Source organism: Tiliqua scincoides, chromosome 2, assembly GCF_035046505.1.
Source record: "Tiliqua scincoides isolate rTilSci1 chromosome 2, rTilSci1.hap2, whole genome shotgun sequence".
Lineage (NCBI taxonomy): Eukaryota > Metazoa > Chordata > Lepidosauria > Squamata > Scincidae > Tiliqua > Tiliqua scincoides.
Genome location: NC_089822.1, coordinates 183,440,704 through 183,457,434, shown reverse-complemented (window position 1 = coordinate 183,457,434; position 16,731 = coordinate 183,440,704). Strand labels below are relative to the sequence as shown.

General features: G+C 45.1%; 1 protein-coding gene and 1 pseudogene across 5 annotated transcripts in view; both read left to right on the top strand.

Annotated features, from left to right (window-relative positions):
- ARHGAP26 (Rho GTPase activating protein 26) overlaps window positions 1-16,731 on the top strand; it is a 311,057-nt gene that overhangs the window by 55,612 nt on the left and 238,714 nt on the right. The gene's annotated exons all lie outside the window — the stretch shown is intronic.
- Window positions 12,070-12,186, top strand: LOC136642263 (5S ribosomal RNA; annotated as a pseudogene).

Below are 16,731 nucleotides of genomic sequence, written 5' to 3'. Positions count from 1 at the left end.
TAACCAACACCTCACTAACTGGCCCCACACTAAACTGATGGTGATATTGAAAGCTGCTGTCCCCACTAGCCAGCTTCTCTTTCAGCTACTTGCATAAGAACAACCCCACTGGATCAGGCCATAGGCCCATCTAGTCCAGCTTCCAGCATCTCACAGTGGCCCACCAAATGCCCCAGGGAGCACACCTGATAACAAGAGACCTGCATCCTGGTGAGAGACCCTTGCATCTGGCATTCTGACATAGTCCATTTCTAAAATTAGGAGGTTGCACATACGCATCATGGCTTGTAACCCGTGATGGATTTTTCTTTCAGAAATTTGTCCAATCCCCTTTTAAAGGCGTCTAGACCAGACGCCATCATCACATCCTGTGGCAAGGAGTTCCACAGACCAACTACATGCTGAGTAAATAAATATTTTCTTTTGTCTGTCCTAACTCTTCCAACACTCAGTTTTAGTGCATGTCCCCTGGTTCTGGTGTTATGTGAGAGGGGAAAAAAGCATCTCTCTATCCACTCTATTTTTCTCATGCATAATTTTGTATGTCTCAACCATGTCCCCCCTTAGGCGCCTCTTTTCTAGGCTGCAGAGGCCCAAACACTATAGTCTTCCCTCATAAGGAAGGTGCTCCAGCCAGGTAATAATTTTAGTCACTCTCTTTTGCACTTTTACCGTTTCCACTGTGTTCTTTTTGAGATGTGGTGACCAGAACTGGACACAATACTCCAGGTGTGGCCTTACCATCGATTTGTACAACAGCATTATAATATTAGCCGTTTTATTCTTAGTACCTTTTCTAATGATCCCAAGCATAGAATTGGCCTTCTTAACCGCTGCCGCACATTAGGTCGACACTTTCATTGACCTGTCCACCACCACCCCAAGATCTCTCTCCTGATCTGTCACAGACAGCTCAGAACCCGTTAGCCTACATGTGAAGTTTTGATTTTTTGCCCCAGTGTGAATTACTTACATTGAAATGCATCTGCCATTTTGCTGCCCATTCTGCCACTTTGGACAGATCCTTCTGGAGCTCTTCACAATCGCTTCTGGTCTTCACCACTTGGAAAAGTTTGGTGCAATCTGCAACTGCTCTTCTGTCCTATCCTGGCTGAACTGACTGAACTGCCTTTTCTGATGAAAAAGCAGGGGACAGAACCAAATCAGGAACAGGAAAAAGCTGTAGAGAGGTTGCTCTAGCTCACTGGTTGGCAACCCACGGTCCGTGAGCCCCTGAAAAGTGGTCCATGAGATCTCAGAATAAAAAGATCGCCTTTGATTACTTTCAGCATCTTGCCAAATGAGTGCTTCCCCATAGACCACCAAAGAGAGTGAACAGACCTTCTGCAGTTGGCAACAACAGCAGCAACCTCACAAATCTTCTCTATAAATAATAAACCTCCAATAAATCTTATTACAAATTTAATTGCATTTTTTGTGTGCAGGACATGGGGGGGGGGTTGCATGTGGTCTACAACAACTCTAGTTTTTTGCCTTGGTGGTCTGTGGGCTTCCTAAATTTTGAGAAACACTGCTCTAGCTGACCATATCACCTTTCCTTGTGCCTTCAGTTCCTGTCGTCTACCCCAGGGGTCGGCAACCTTAAACACTCAAAGAGCCATTTGGATCCGTTTTCCAGAGGAAAAAAAACCTTTGGAGCCACAAAACCCTTTTGACATCTAAAATGAAGATAATACTGCATATATAGTTTTTTCCCCTTTATGCTCTTATAGGTCCCATTTTTATAATGTAGCCCCCTCTTGTAGCTTTTAGTTAGTTTTGTCATACATTCTTGTCCTGTGTTTTCAGATGCCTGGTCCTCTATGGTGTTTTGCCTGATTCCAAGGCCATTCTCTGCCTGGAGAATTATGCCCACTTTAAGCAAATTAGCTCCCCTTCTTTCCCCCCAACAAATGACCCTGGTTCTGCCCTGCAGTCCTGCTGGACCCCACCTCCAGGGTAGCTCGCCTGTTCAACCTGCAGAGGTCCTCTCTCCTGCCAGCAGCCTCCCACCACTACAGCAGACCCTGGGTCATCAGCAGGTCTTGGGCACAGCAGCCACACTTCAAACTCCAGTGTCTCCAGCAGTCCATTAGTCACAAAGTCAGAGTATCCAGGGCAGAGTCCAAAGTCAATAAGCCAAGTCACAGTCCAAAATCAGATTCCAAAGTAAGTCAGTCAAATCAGTCAGAGTATCCAAGTCAAAGTCAATAAGCCAAGTCAGTCCTCTCCAACCTGCACTCCTTCTACAACCCACACCCCCTTCCTCAGGTGCCCATTATATCCCTGAGGGCCCTATTGCCTTCAAGTGGCTGCAGCTGTGCAGCCCACTCTGCTGGATGCCCAGGCCTTACCCTTAAAGGGGCCACTGCTGACACCACATGTACCTCCTCACCAGATCTTCCAGGATTCCAATACATATGGTGGTTATGACATCTGCTTATCTTACATGAATACTAAAGAACTCCCCCCACCTTCCAGAGGCACCCTGCTGGAAGGAAAAAAGGACACATACTCCAAAGGTGGGGAAGAGAAGAAGCCAGAGCTGGGGGGGAGGTGGGGGGGCAGTCACAGACCAGCTTTTGCCCTGCCTGCCTGCCTGCCCTCCCTCCCTCCCTCCCTCAGACTGCAACCCTCTCCACACTATCCTGGGAGTAAGCCCCATTGGCTACAATGGGACTTCTGAGCAGACAAGTTGGTTGGAGCTCTCAGGTTGCAGTCCTCTCCACACTTTCCTGGGAGGAAGCCTCACTGACTACTTGTGAGTAGACCTGCATAGGAGGGGGCTGAGGCTACAGCCCTCCACACCTTCCTGGGAGTAGCCCAGGGACTACATCGGGGCTTACTCTCGAACAGACCTGCGCGGGCTCCCACTCACCTGTTCTTGCGCTTGGCCTTGAGCAGGCTCCAAGGCTGCCATCCCAGGCACCCTTTCCTGAGAGTAAGCTTCATCCGCTATAATGGGGCTTACAACTGAGTAGACATGCATAGGAGCTGGCTCCAAGGCTGCCATCCCAGGCATCCTTTCCTGGGAGTAAGGTTCATCTGCTATAATGGGGCTTACTACTGAGTAGACACACAGGATGTCTCCTCTGCTGTGGAGAAAAAGCCTCTCCTTGCACTGAGTGGGGACCTGCTCAGGGAAAGGCGGGCTGCAAGGCCTCGCAATGGCTGAGGAGGAGGGCGTCCTGCTGGAGAGTTGGGGAAGGGAAAAACAGGGAGCTTAAGCCTGCAGAGCAGGCAAAATTGAAAAGGGAAACCAATGCGGGGCAGGTGGGGGTGAAGGGAGAGGAGGGCAGTGAGCTCAGGGGGCGGAGGGAAGCAGCCTGCCCTCCCAACACAGGTGCCTCCTGTTACCCCCTTTGCCACTTTCACCGGGAGGAGCCACAGCAGACAGCTGAAAGAGCCACATGTGGCTCTAGAGCCGCAGGTTGCCGACCCCTGGTCTACCCTCTGTTCCAAATTGGTATATATATGCTGATGAAACCAGGGCAGGCATGTTAGCTAGATTATACGTATTTTAGGGTGGAGAATAGTACTTGATCTTCTAGTTATAAGCTTTGACAACAGCAAAATAAAACTCATGATAAAATGTCTTCCCTAAGTTTTTGGAGCTAATAGAAACCTGAATGTCAGAGATAAATTGACTGAAATTAAAAACAAAGTGCAGCAAGACATTGGAAGCCTTACTTATTCTTGGTTGATGCCTTTCTTACACTAAGTTGCTAGGAAACGAGCCAGTCTGCTTGCTGTTCAAAAGGAGATGGGTAAATTTAAGGAGGTGGGAGAAGGATAGATGTGATGCAAGGCTTGTAGCTGCTAGCTTGAGATGGGTTCTGCCTGTCTATCCTTGTCTTGCCAGTAGATTCCTGTGTTTCCCTGTTTCTTGGCCATTGCTTGTCCTCTGATCTGGTTCAGTTTAAACATCCAGTCTTAAAATAGGCGATGCTATTTTTTTCCCCACTTTTACTGCAGAACAATTTCTTGGAGGCACATAAAGCCTTAATTCAGTTCATATTTGAATGAGATTATTTACATTTGGTATAAATAAGATGCAGTGAATATAGTTCCTAGTGCAAGAAAATCTAATGGGGAAATGCTCTTTTGTGGTAAACTTTACTCTGTGTACACTTTGAAACTTGGGGACGATTTGTAAATAACCACTTAGATGGTTGCTTGTGGCATGTAAGAATCACCTCCGTTTAATTGCATCAGGAAACTTTTGAAAGGGGTTTTTAAAAATTAGGCTATAAATAACTTGCATTTGTAGGTGTGAGTAGGCAGAGTTTTAATTTTTGAGGAGTAGTGACTTCTTTGTGTACTTCAGTGGTTCTCAGATGTTCTGGCTCTAGGGAACCTTTTCCACATTATTGACCATTATAGCCTTTCTCAGTATTCTAGTGCATTTGATTCATGTGAGGGAGGTGAGAAATGCCAAAGACATCCAGTACTCTGTGTCCAGACATTGCAGGTGTGGCAGGAAAGCTTGTATGTTGATTTGCGATTCTCCCCCTCCCCCCACCTCAAATACAGTGCATCGCTCTCTGAAGTGGTTGGTGATGACATAATCACCTGTTACTTCAAGGTTCAGACAGGTAGGCATTCTTTGGCCCTCTGTAATTGCTGTGCTGATGATCAGATTTTAAAGCTTGTAATGAGGGAAGATAAGAGGGGAACTTGTCCAAACCACTCCTCTGGGTAAAAAGTAAATACTGCTTTAATATAGTATTTGCATGCTCAGCAGGAGGTTGGTTAGTCTCTCTGATGTGCATAGTTAGTGTCCTAAATGGGGGAAGATTGGCGCACTTGTGCTCCTTGCATACATGATTGAAGGGGTTCATCAGAGCTGCTGTCCAACATACTCCATTGTTTAGTAGACAAAGGATGTCTCAATTGGTGGAGAGTGATTGGATGGCTAAAGAAAGGAGAGAGTTGAAAAAAAAGAGGTATGCAGTGGGAAGAACAACGTAGAGTGGTATATTACCTGCCCCCCCCCCAAATCAAGCACTGCTCTCATCTCATTTTAAGATCTACATTGCCTTGTATTGCTAAGGAAATGATAGTATTTTCAAGTGAGAAAGTTGTGTTGCTGCAGTTTGAGCCAGAATTGCACTTATCCCTCTCTGACTCCCTAGAGGTTAGGGTGCAATTATCACCTAGTAGTGATAGTAGTGACGAGGCCTCTGGATAGCTGTCAGAAATATGACTCAGTTCTACATACATGTGTGTAATTATTGTTGGTGATTTTTTCTTACCAAAGCTGCTGTTGTTAGGATGTCCTAAGTACATTGCATACTTTCCCATTTCACAGCTGCTGTACATAAATTGATTTGCATAGCTGGTTTTCTGGAATGGAAAGGAAACAACTGAGTAAGGGATTTCTAACAAGAGCTCTGGTAGTGAATCATAGGTGCATTCAGGGCTTTAGGGAGCTTCACTCAACGAGATAAATAGCCCTAACAAGATCTGTATTGCATCCTGTCACTTTGCAATGAGCACTAATAAATACTGGTAGGGTCAAACAGTCAACTGGGGAATTAATTCTTCTTTCCTTCATTCCATTCGCTGAAACAGGGCACCATTCTCGGTCTTTCATACATTCTTAATAAGAGAGAACTACCAGTTGAATATGCAACAGAAAGCACACTTACAGTCCAATCCTAACACACTCATCTCACCTATGCAGCTACACAACTGGAGTGTGCACTGCATCCTGCAAGGGGGACATTTGTTCCCTTGCCTGGGGATAAGTTTCCAATTGCTGTGATAGATCAACTTGGACCTGTGCCAGTGATTTTGCTGGTGTGAGTCCAAGTGGACCAGGAAGGCAGATTGAGGCCAGGAAGAGGGATAGGATATTAGTGGTGCTGATACCACTCCAGTATCTGAAAACTTGAAGCAAACTGGAAGTTTGCTTCTGAAAACCAGAAATACTTCCAGAGGCTTCTGTGGGACATTCTGAGGCCTATGGAGGCCAATAAAATGGGTCACTGGCCTGGTGCGACCTAGGAGAGGCCTCCAGAGGCTCCAAGTAAGTGTGTGAGCTTTTGAGAGTGGACCCCAGTATCCATGGAATGGGGGGGGGTGTTGGCCTCCTGCAGGGTCCTGGAGGCTTTCAGCCCCATCCGATGACCTCTGAAGTGAAAATGGAAGTAACTGCTGATTGGAGTAAGAATTGTTTGCAGAAGCCTCAGAGGACATCAGAAAAGCTGCAAGCCTTCAGGACCCTGCAGGAGTCCAGCTCTGCCCCCAAGGTAAGAAATAAGCCCCTTGGCAGCGACAGTGCTGTGATTGCTGCAGTGCCATTGCTGTTCCCATCCCCATCTCCTTCCCTTCCTGAACAAATACTTGTTCCAAACTCCCCTGCAGGAGTTCGGGCTAGATTGTTAGGGGTTTAAAGGAAGGCTTTAATTCTGTTAAGCACAGCTCTGTTGTTGGACTGTTTTGAAAGATGAGTTCTTTACTGTGTATTATGTTGAATAGCATATAGTGTACCCCATGATACTAGCTTGATTAAAAATATGTCATGGAAGGACTGCTCAGTGGAAGCTTTTGTTGTTGGCTATCCTATAAGAGATCCATAGCTTTCCTTGCAGCAGTAGTTTTTTTCACACTCTTTCATCTAACTTTGAAGGAAGGAAGACATAAACTCCGGAAGGCTTGTATTTCCTGTTTTAAATATAGGTTACTAAGAAATCAGCTTAAGCATTTGTTGAAAGGAAATACAAAAATAACATCTGTGTATATTACAGATCCTTGGTCCTTTTGAAATCAGTGTGTTTAATGCACAAAAAACATAAGAACATAAGAACAGCCCCACTGGACCAGGCCATAGGCCCATCTAGTCCAGCTTCCTGTATCTCACAGTGGCCCACCAAATGCCCCAGGGAGCACACCTGATAACAAGAGACCTGCATCTTGGTGCACTCCCTTGCTTCTGACATAGCCCATTTCTAAAATCAGGAGGTTGTACCTACACATCATGGCTTGTAACCTATAATGGATTTTTCCTCAAGAAACTTGTCCAATCCCCTTTTAAAGGCATCCAGGCCAGATGCTGTCACCACATCCTATGGCAAGGAGTTCCACAGACCAACCACACGCTGAGTAAAGAAATATTTTCTTTTGTCTGTCCCAACTCTCCCAACACTCAATTTGAGTGGATGTCCCCTGGTTCTGGTGTTATGTGAGAGTGTAAAGAGCATCTCTATCTACTTTATCCAAGGTTTGTTTGGCTTCTGCAAATTCATGTCACTACTCTCCTTAGAGTGATGACTTTGCATGACTATTAAGTAGCTTGATGGGCCCTTCTGCCACTGACTGTCTTTCTGAAACTCCTGTCAGGACTTTTTCTTAGCCTCAACATTTCTAGTGGCAGTTCAGTGTCCTGACTCCAGCAAGTTTGTGGATGAAGTTGCTTATTCAAGATTCATAAGCTGTCCTGTTCAAAGATCTGGAAAGGTAAATGCTCCCCCCCAGTGCACCATTGTAACAACCAGTCAGAAAAGACTGTTCTGAGAAGATTTCTATCTGCTTTAAACAATTGGCAATTACTTTTCCTAGGCTTGAGGTGGGGGCATGGAAATCACAATGGCATCTGATATGGAATTAACTATGTTTCCAAGAGAGTTTGTTTTGCCTTCTCACCAAATCAGTTTAATAAAATGTTAAAGTCTTGAGCCAGGCTTCCTCAACTTTATGGCCAGCATAACTAGTTGGACAAAGGGAAGCATACCCCCCACGAGCAAAATGCTGAGCACTAAGTTCTAGTGGTTGGTTCTGAAGCCAAAACACATTTTCTTGCCTGCCTCACTGCCAGGCCAGAGTCAGCCCATATAATGCAGTTTTTTAAAAGTCTTGAACTGACAGGCTGCTGAGAGTTGCATGTTTTTGTTTTCTTGAGGCTGTAAAATTCTCATGCAGTCACTGTACACTATATATTTATATTTATATTTCTCTGTCCCCTCCTTTTCTCCAAAAGGACTGACTCAAGGTGACTCACAATACAATGAAGCATTAATGAAACCAAGAAACAACTGCAGCAGCCACAAAACCATAAGAACAGAGCAGTTGTAAAATAAATGAATATACAGCTAGGCTGACTGGAAGAAGAATGTCTTAACACTTCTTCAGGAAACAGCCCAAGTGGGGACCATTTGAATATTACAACAGGGAGATTAGCAGAGCACACAGCACAACAGAGAAGGCCCTTCAGTGCATTGTTCACAGCTGTGTGTCCACAAAGAACCCCCCACGTAGAAAAAGCTGTCCAGGTAACTTCAAGGAGTGGGCCAGCATGTACTTAGGCCCAAAGCTGAACTGGGCTTAGGGCTATATGGGAGGCATTTGTGTAGACTAGATTCCATGTGGAAAAAATGTACATAATGCTAATGTTAGAAGTTGCTTTCTTGACAGAGAGGGAAAGAAACATATAATTGCTCCATTGTAACTTCCTGGTATTTGCTAGGAAGTTTACCTAGTATGTGATGATGGCAGGCTGGTCTAGTGAGAGGTCTTCAGATTACAGTTATTGGGAGGCTATAACTCAGTGGACTAGGTAGGCCAAAGGCATTCTTATGTTCATATATAAAATATTCGAATGTCTGTTTCTTTGGAGTTGCAGGTGGTTGTCCATGATGCAGCATTCTTTTTTTCTGATTCTGACCTTTTTAAAAAATTCATTTGCAAGCATCCCTACATCTGCCCCCAATCCATTTCTAAATATAACCTTATACAAAGTCAGTTCTTGTTATCCACTAGGGTCAGGTTCCTGGAAAACTTAATGGATACCAAATTCACAGATACTGAATCATTGAGTCTATGGGGTTCCAGCAAACTCTCTTCACCATACACTATACATTTATCAACCTGAATCTTCACTTGAAGTCTATGGAACTGGGTGATAGCGAGGGCAAATCTACAACTCCAGCACCAGATGGTTTCTCCTTCGAGCTGGATATCCCTCAATACGCTGAAGGTTGTGGAGTTGATGATGGCAATTTTTTCCTGTGCTGGCTTTCCCTTGACTCACTGAAGGTTGCTGACCCAACAACAAGGCCTCAGAGTTTAGGAGTGGGGAGGAGGTTGCTTCACCTGTTGTTCTCCTCCACCTGTCTCTTGTCTCCTTCCCTTGGCTTGCCCCAGAGCAGCAGCCAGGTAGCTTTCCAGAGGCCTCTCCTCATCCTAGCATGCACTCACCCACTTGCATTTCTGGCACCCAGGAACTTGTGCAAGGCGTCCTTCCTTGGTGCTGGGAGTTCAGACAGGTGAGTTTATGCTGGAACTGTAGGAGGGAACATTCCCATGACCTTTGTTTGGGTCATAAGCCTGGGTCTGGGAACCCCTGCTCTAGATCAGGGGTGCCCAAACCCCGGCCCTGGGGCCGCTTGCGGCCCTCGAGGCTTCTCAATGCAGCCCTCAGGGAGCCCCTAGTTTCCAATGAGGCTCCAATGAGCCCGATGCAACTGGCCCAATGCAACTGCTCTCAGTGTGAGGGCGACTGTTTGACCTCTTGTGTGAGCTGTGGGATGAGGGCTCCCTCCACTGCTTGTTATTTCATGCATGTGATGCAGCAGTGGCAGCAAAGGAAAGGCCGGCTTTGCTTTATGCAAGGCCTTTTATAGGTCTTGAGCTATTGCAAGACCTTCATTCATTCATATAAGTTCATCTTTAATATATTCATTTATGTAAACTTATGTAAATTTATTCAAACTTTAAATGTAAATTAATTCTTTTTTTTCCCCTGGCCCCCGACACAGTGTCAGAGAGACGATGTGGCCCTCCTGCCAAAAACTTTGGACACCTCTGCTCTAGATGAAGCCACTCGGGAAGGAGGGATATGGCCTTTGATGTTTGGTTGCTATGGTCTTTTGAACTTGGACAACTTGTAGAAGTGGGTCAATAGGATAGTGCTGTAGTGAGAGACCATTCAAAGGCACTGAAGTCACTACAGTGTTATTACTGAGGTACCACAGAAATATTTGGTAGATGAGTTTCAGCAACATCAAAGAATGGCAGCTGATTTTGGGTGAGCTGAGGTGGGCTAGTTTAGCTCATTAAGGATCAAATCCTATCCAACTTTCCAGTGCTGATACAACTGTGCCATTGGGGTGTACACTGCATCCTATGGTGGGGGGCAGTCACAGAGGCAACCTCAAGGTAAGGGAACCTTGGGGCTGCATTGTCGCTATATCAGTACTGGAAAGTTGGATACGATTGGGTCCTTAGGGCCCAATCCTAATGAATGCGTGCTGGCTCACCTCCATGCAACACATTTGTGGGCCCAAGCGCCCATGCTAGCCCAGCTCTTTGGTCGTGTGGACCACCAGGCAGCAGAGGAGTAGATGGGGTGGGGGGCAGGGAGGAGGCATTCCAGAGCAGGGGTAGGTGGAGAGAGGGTGGGAGAAAGCAGGAAGGAAGCGGGGAGGGGGCAGGACTGGTGTAGCATTGCCCCCACCGAATCCTGAGCCTCTGTGTCAGTCTCTCCATCTGACACGGGAAGCTCTTTCATTCTACACCAACCCTTGAGTCGTTGTAGAATCGAGTTAGCCTTATTGTGGGACTACTTGCTTTACCTGGGTTAAGGGGATGAAAATCCTTTTCTCCCAAGGAGATGGTGGTTGCTGCCTGGGGTACACTGGATGCAGCAGCAGCCATTTTGGTGCTGCTGGAGTCTCGTGCACTGGGCAGCTCAGGATTCGGCTGTTAGACATTGCAATGCAAGTACTTGGTAACATTTAATGATACCAAGTAATGTGACTCTACTGCCCTAATGCTTTCCAAAATGGTCAATAATTTTGTTTTTGTAACCTGCTTGCAGCTGCCAATTGAACTGGGACATTTTCAAAACTTACAGGGTCGATGAGAAGTCAGATTTACCCAGAATTGTTTCTCAGACATCTGTCCTTTATAGAGATGCATCAGTTCATAAAGCAGTAAACAATCTTAAGGACTAAGCTTGCCTTTCTGGAGCAAATCTGGAGAAAAGATGTGATTTTTGTCTATAACTGTGTCTTCCACTCCTGGACCAGTTGAAATGAAAACATATTTGCAAAAGAGGGAGAATGGAAAAAGTGGCTAGTCTGTTTTTAGGATTACTAATAGAATGTCAGACTTTTATAGATGATTCCATTCATTGTAGTTTGTCCACTGTAGTTATCTGGGGCCTGCTCCACCCCTTGCAGTACTATCATGCTTGTTATACAAGTCTTATCTCTTTGGAAAGAACTAGCACCACCAAGCCCTGATAAGTGCTGAACTATACTGGTGAAGTGTCTGCTGCTGCCTGCTCACTGGCACTGTGAAAAGCAAGCAAGGAAAAATGGGAGAGTGAAAAGGAGTAGCAAGGCTTAACACAGCATTGCAGTGACCACCTCATGTGGATATGTATGAGAGGGAAGAGGACCCACTTGCAGGCTCACCAGAACTGGAGCTGGCTCTGAACTATGTTTTGAGCTTATTCTCCCAGGCAGATGTCCTAAAATGGGGACAGGGTACAGACGAGCACCTTCTTAGGCATAAATTCAGCCCATTATCACCTGGACACATAATGGCACACTGGTTGTTGTACTTGTTATGTAGGTACATTTGAAGAAGATGCTGTAGGAACTCGTTATTTTCTGCTCCCTATGGGTTCATTGGGAAAATGACTGAATTCATTTAAGTTGTGAAATTTGTTTTCAGGCTACTCTTTCTAGAGATGGAAGGGATAGATGAGAAACCAATGTCTCCCGCATTTCCGTTCAGGAAGCTTGGAGGCTCTGCTGTTCAGAAGCAAACTTGCTTTGCACCTTTACAGTTAATTGCAGTAAAACACATGAAGATGCACAGTTTCTGTTCTAGAACAGCAATTTGGTTGCTTAGTTTCTCTCTTTCTCTTTTAAAAAGAGAGCCTCTCTTACTGGAGCAGTACTATAGATTCTTGGGTAGTCTGACTTTATTGGTTTTATACTACTGTAATTAGTATTAATAGTGCTGCTGGCCTAATGTATACAACCCTTCTCCACAGGAATTTTTATATGAGTTTTGCTGCTTGACATAAATACTTTATGCCTGTATTCTACGGCGGCTCTGTACAACTGTTACCCTGCACATGCCCAATCTCATCTGATCTTGGAAGCTAAGCAGGGTCAGGCCTGGTTAGTACTTGGATGGGAGACTGCCTGGGAATACCGGGTGCTGTAGGCTTATACCATAGTCTTTCGAGACTGAAGGTTGCCAACCAATCTGTACCCTGTGGCCATGTTAAAAATTCAATTATGTGTGAACTGTCTTGGAAGAAGAACAGGTCTAAAAGCACTTTAGCTAGCAGAACATAACTGCTGATCTTGCTAGAATTTTAGTTTAATGCAATAGTAAAAAAATTAACAAATCTATCATTCTCTCTGTTTTCAAATGGGGTGCTCCAGATGTAGTCACCCTGTGCAGGAAAAGAGAGATGGGTTGGCCAGGAGGGATTTCCTGCATAACAGGAGTAACCTGAGATGCATAGAAAAACATTTTTTCTTAAAACCATCCTCACCCCCTTGAATGTCTTCTGGTGCATGTGCATTGTCCTCTTGCTGCTGATAAATGTTCAGTAGAGAGCAGCTTACAGAGGTGAACACACAGCTGGTAGGGAATGGCAGTCGAGCTTAAGGGAAGAAAGAAGTCTGTTGGTCAAAAGGAGGAGAGACTTCTAGATGGCAGCCTGTGCTTTAAGCTGCTTTAAGAGGAGCTACAACTTGCAGTTTAAAGAGTGAAGGATAGAATTGGCCTTGGAGGTTCCTTAGTCCTGGCTCCCACCATCATACAAAGAGTAAATGACTTATCTGTACTGCATTGTCTTCGCTGGAATATACTTCTGAGTGCCCCTTCCTTTGGAAGCAGTACCACCTGCACCGTGGGGGTGCGTTCTTACAGAAGTTATGAAATACTTGTCCTTTGTCTCCACTTGCTTTGATCCTCCTATGGCAGACTCTTAATGGCATGCAGATTAGCTCTCCACGGTCTCATTTCATATCCGTTTTCTTACTATCTTGTTGCTAGCATGTGTGTTTTGTCATAGAATGCCATCAAAGAGAGTGACTGACAGCGTGAGCCTAAGCATGGTTACTCAGAAGTACAGTCTCACCTAGTTAAATGAAATCAACGCCTTATGCAATTGGTATAGAATTGCAGTTTGAGTTAGAAGCCTGGAAGTTCCCACTTGAAATTTGGCTCCGCTGTGAACTTACTGTGTGACCTGGGCAAGCCACTGCCTCTCAGTCTCGGTTCCTGACCTGAAAAATACAGATAACTGACCTTCATGGAGTTGCTGAGCTAATATATGCAATCTGATATTAGAAGTCTGTAGTGTTATATGCATGTGAACTGTTATTCATTTATTTAAAAGATTTATATCCTGCCCTTTCCATGCCAAAGGAAATGCCCAAGGCGGCTTACAAATACCACATTAAAACGTACAATATGTAAAACAATGAAGTCTTAAGAACAATAAAAGTTGGGGGGCAACTATTGGGTTTGGGAAGAGTGATTGTGTAAAATGTCTAAACTGCTGTTGGGTTAAGACAACCATTTTTATGAAAAAGTTAAGAGACAGGGTGAGCATTCCTTCTGTGTGAAGTACAAAGAACCTCCTTATGGCGATCCAGTGCAAACTTGCTGCCAGCTGGGGGTGAGGGGTAGATTTTAACTTCAAAAACCTTGCTGCCTCCAGAAAGAGACTGGCCCCTCAAAACCAGGGATAAGAACAAAGTGCTCTTTGTCACCCCACCTCCCATCTGGGTAATCCCCCAGGACCAGGCTTTCCTCAGCACAGAAGCCAGTGTTTAGAGAAATGATCCAGGAAGCCAATTGACAGAGCACACCTCAAGTCTTTTACCATGCAGTCTCACCCTGGGTAGCTCTGAGGGACTGTTGGAGGCAAAGGGAGCTGACTCTTTGCTTTCAACGGGGACTGGGCAGATAGCATTACAATTCTTGTTTTCCTGTAATAAGAATTTTCTTGGAAGAAAGGTAGTGCAAGTGCAGTGTCAAATCAAGAAACACGTAGTGTGAATTGTGCCCTTCTGTGACAGATCTCAGGAAAGCAGCTAATCTGCATGCACCTGGTTATGCCTTAAGTGTTTGGATGATTTCCTCTAGAAAGAGTTGGCATGAAATGTTTACTTGTATGGCAAAGAATGTATGTTTGTGTGCACACGTACCATTTGCAGAACTGATGAAGTTGCCAGTTAGAGTAAGGTTTGTGTTTTCAATCATGTTTCTATGAATTTGAAGACAAGTTAATGTGCTTTTTTTTTTTTGGTCTTAGCGGTGTATGTGAAAATTCTGAGAAGTGGTGAGAGTGAGAAAAAACTTTAACAGACACTTGATTTCTCTACTGGAAAGTTGGAATGCATGCGGCTGCTCCAAAATCCAGTGGCTCATAGGATTATACTGAAGTTCACTGGAGCCAAGGCCCATTTTTTATTCTTCCTCTGTCCCTGGTCTCAGTTTCAGTATTGTAGCTGCCACAAATATGGCTTGTTTCTTCTCTCCATTTCTGTAGGCCATTGATCATCTGCAGAGTCTCACCGATAAAGGAGTGGAAGCTTGAAACAGGCCTATGCAGCAATTATGTAAAAATCTGGGGAAACCTTAGAAGCAGGAAATGAGAAAGCACCTTTTCTTATTCAGTGTAAATGACACCAAAAGGGAGAATACAGAGCTAAATGGAGAGAGTTAACTTTCATCATTGTGTTGGGAAAAGTTCTCCAGCACAGCAACCCTTCAGAAAAACCTGGACTTTGGGGTGTCTGTTATAAGCCCCCCCCCTTCAAATCGCTTTTGCATCTTGGTCACAACACTGCTTCAGTGCTTTCTCTACTGCTGTTTGATTGTCTCCTGAATGCTGGGAAAACATGATACTTATTTTGTGTTTATAATAACTAGAGACTGTAGCATCCGTTCAGCAGAACAAATTTTTTGTGGCAGGGTGTCCAAACATTTTGGCAGGAGGGCCACATCATCTCTCTGACACTGTGTCGGGGGCTGGGGAAAAAAAGAATTAATTTACATTTAAAATTTGAACAAATTTACATAAATGAATTTATTAGAGATGGAACTTATAAGAATGAATGAAGGTCTTGCAGTAGTTCAAAGCATATAAAAGGCCTTGCACAAAGCAAGGCCAACCTTTCCTTCACTGAAACTGCTGCATCACAGACATGAAACAGCAAGTAGTGGAGGGAGCCCTTGTCCCACAGCTCAGGCGAGAGGTTGAACAGTCGTCCTCATGCTGAGAGCAGTTGCATCAGGCCAGCACGGGCTCCAGCAAGTCTCTGGAGGGCCCTGAGGGCCTGATTGGGATCCCCCGAGGGCTGCAAGTGGCCCCCAGGCCAGGGTTTGGGCACCCCTGGTCTATGGCAATATCTCTTTGCCTTTATGAGCAATGGTAATAGGACAGAGTTTTTATAGCCTGTCACTGGAATGGCCCCATGTATATTGTAGTATAATGAAACTGAAATGTCGGCTGCATGCAGTGGTATCATTAGGATTTGCGTCACCCGGTGCGGGAGGCCTGTGTGTCACCCCATGCAATGGGCAGGGTAACACCCCAGGTGGTGGGCGTGGTGATGTACCATTGCCCCACCCCCACTGGTTTTTTGGCTGTACTTTTTGTTAGAACACAGATATTTCAATGTGGTTTGTTTCATTGCATTCTGCATGAAATTACGCATTGATTGATATATAACATGCTGGTATTATTCCTCCAAATTCCGATTTTAGTGATATTGAAAACTTAAAGAGTCACACACACACACTAATTAAGAACTCATAAAGATGATGAAGTATTTTAACTTGAACCTACTTCAAGAGGCTTGCACTGTATCCAGCACAGGATAGGGGCCCAAAGTGTCTCAGCCGGAGGTAAGGGGGAACTTTTTCCCTTACCTCTGGGTAAGGCATCCCACCCCTATGGTTCTCCTCGGACTTGCGCCACCTGCAGAGGTGGTGTAAGTCTGAAGAGAGTGGAGCAGCTTCAAGCCGCTCCAAACTCCTTAGGAATGGGGGTTGGGTTCCAGCATAACTGGAATAACATAACACCTCCCTTCCGCTTCCTCCCCGCCCACCCCAGAGCCTTGCTTTGGCCCAGCTAGGCCGATGCAAGGTTCGGTGCCTCCATTGGTGCGGAGGCTTGTGTCAGCCTCTGCGCGCTGGCCTTGCCAACTCCACAGGAGGCACAAACATGCCTTATGGCACGTTTGCAACCCTCCTGGTCTGGCGCAAGGGACTTGTGCCAGCCCAAGGGCATCTCTGGATTGCATCCATTATGCGGTCTGGTTTATTTACCTACTGGTGGATAAAATAAACTTTGCTGTCTTCATGGTTAATCTCAATATCTGCCTCATTTTGCCGCAGCTGTTCTGATGGTTTGTGCAGTGAGTTGCTGGAGCACTTGTGTAAAATAAAATGGTTGCCCTGTATTACTCATACTCATCTTGGTAACTGTTTTTGTATGGAAATTCCCTCCACAGTTCTAGCTTGCATTCTCTCAAATCATTTATAATTACTGGTTCTTTTCCAGTTGCAGAATAGCGATGCCTGTGTCCCTGGCCCCGTCCTGTTTTTATGCAAGCCAGATGAATAATGGAAGAGATTAATGTGAAGAGAAATAGTTCTTGTGGAGTGTGCAACCTGAGGTCTGAAATGACACTGTTTTTTGTTAAAATCTGTTCTGGTTGTCATCTGGTTTGTCTCCTGGTTTTC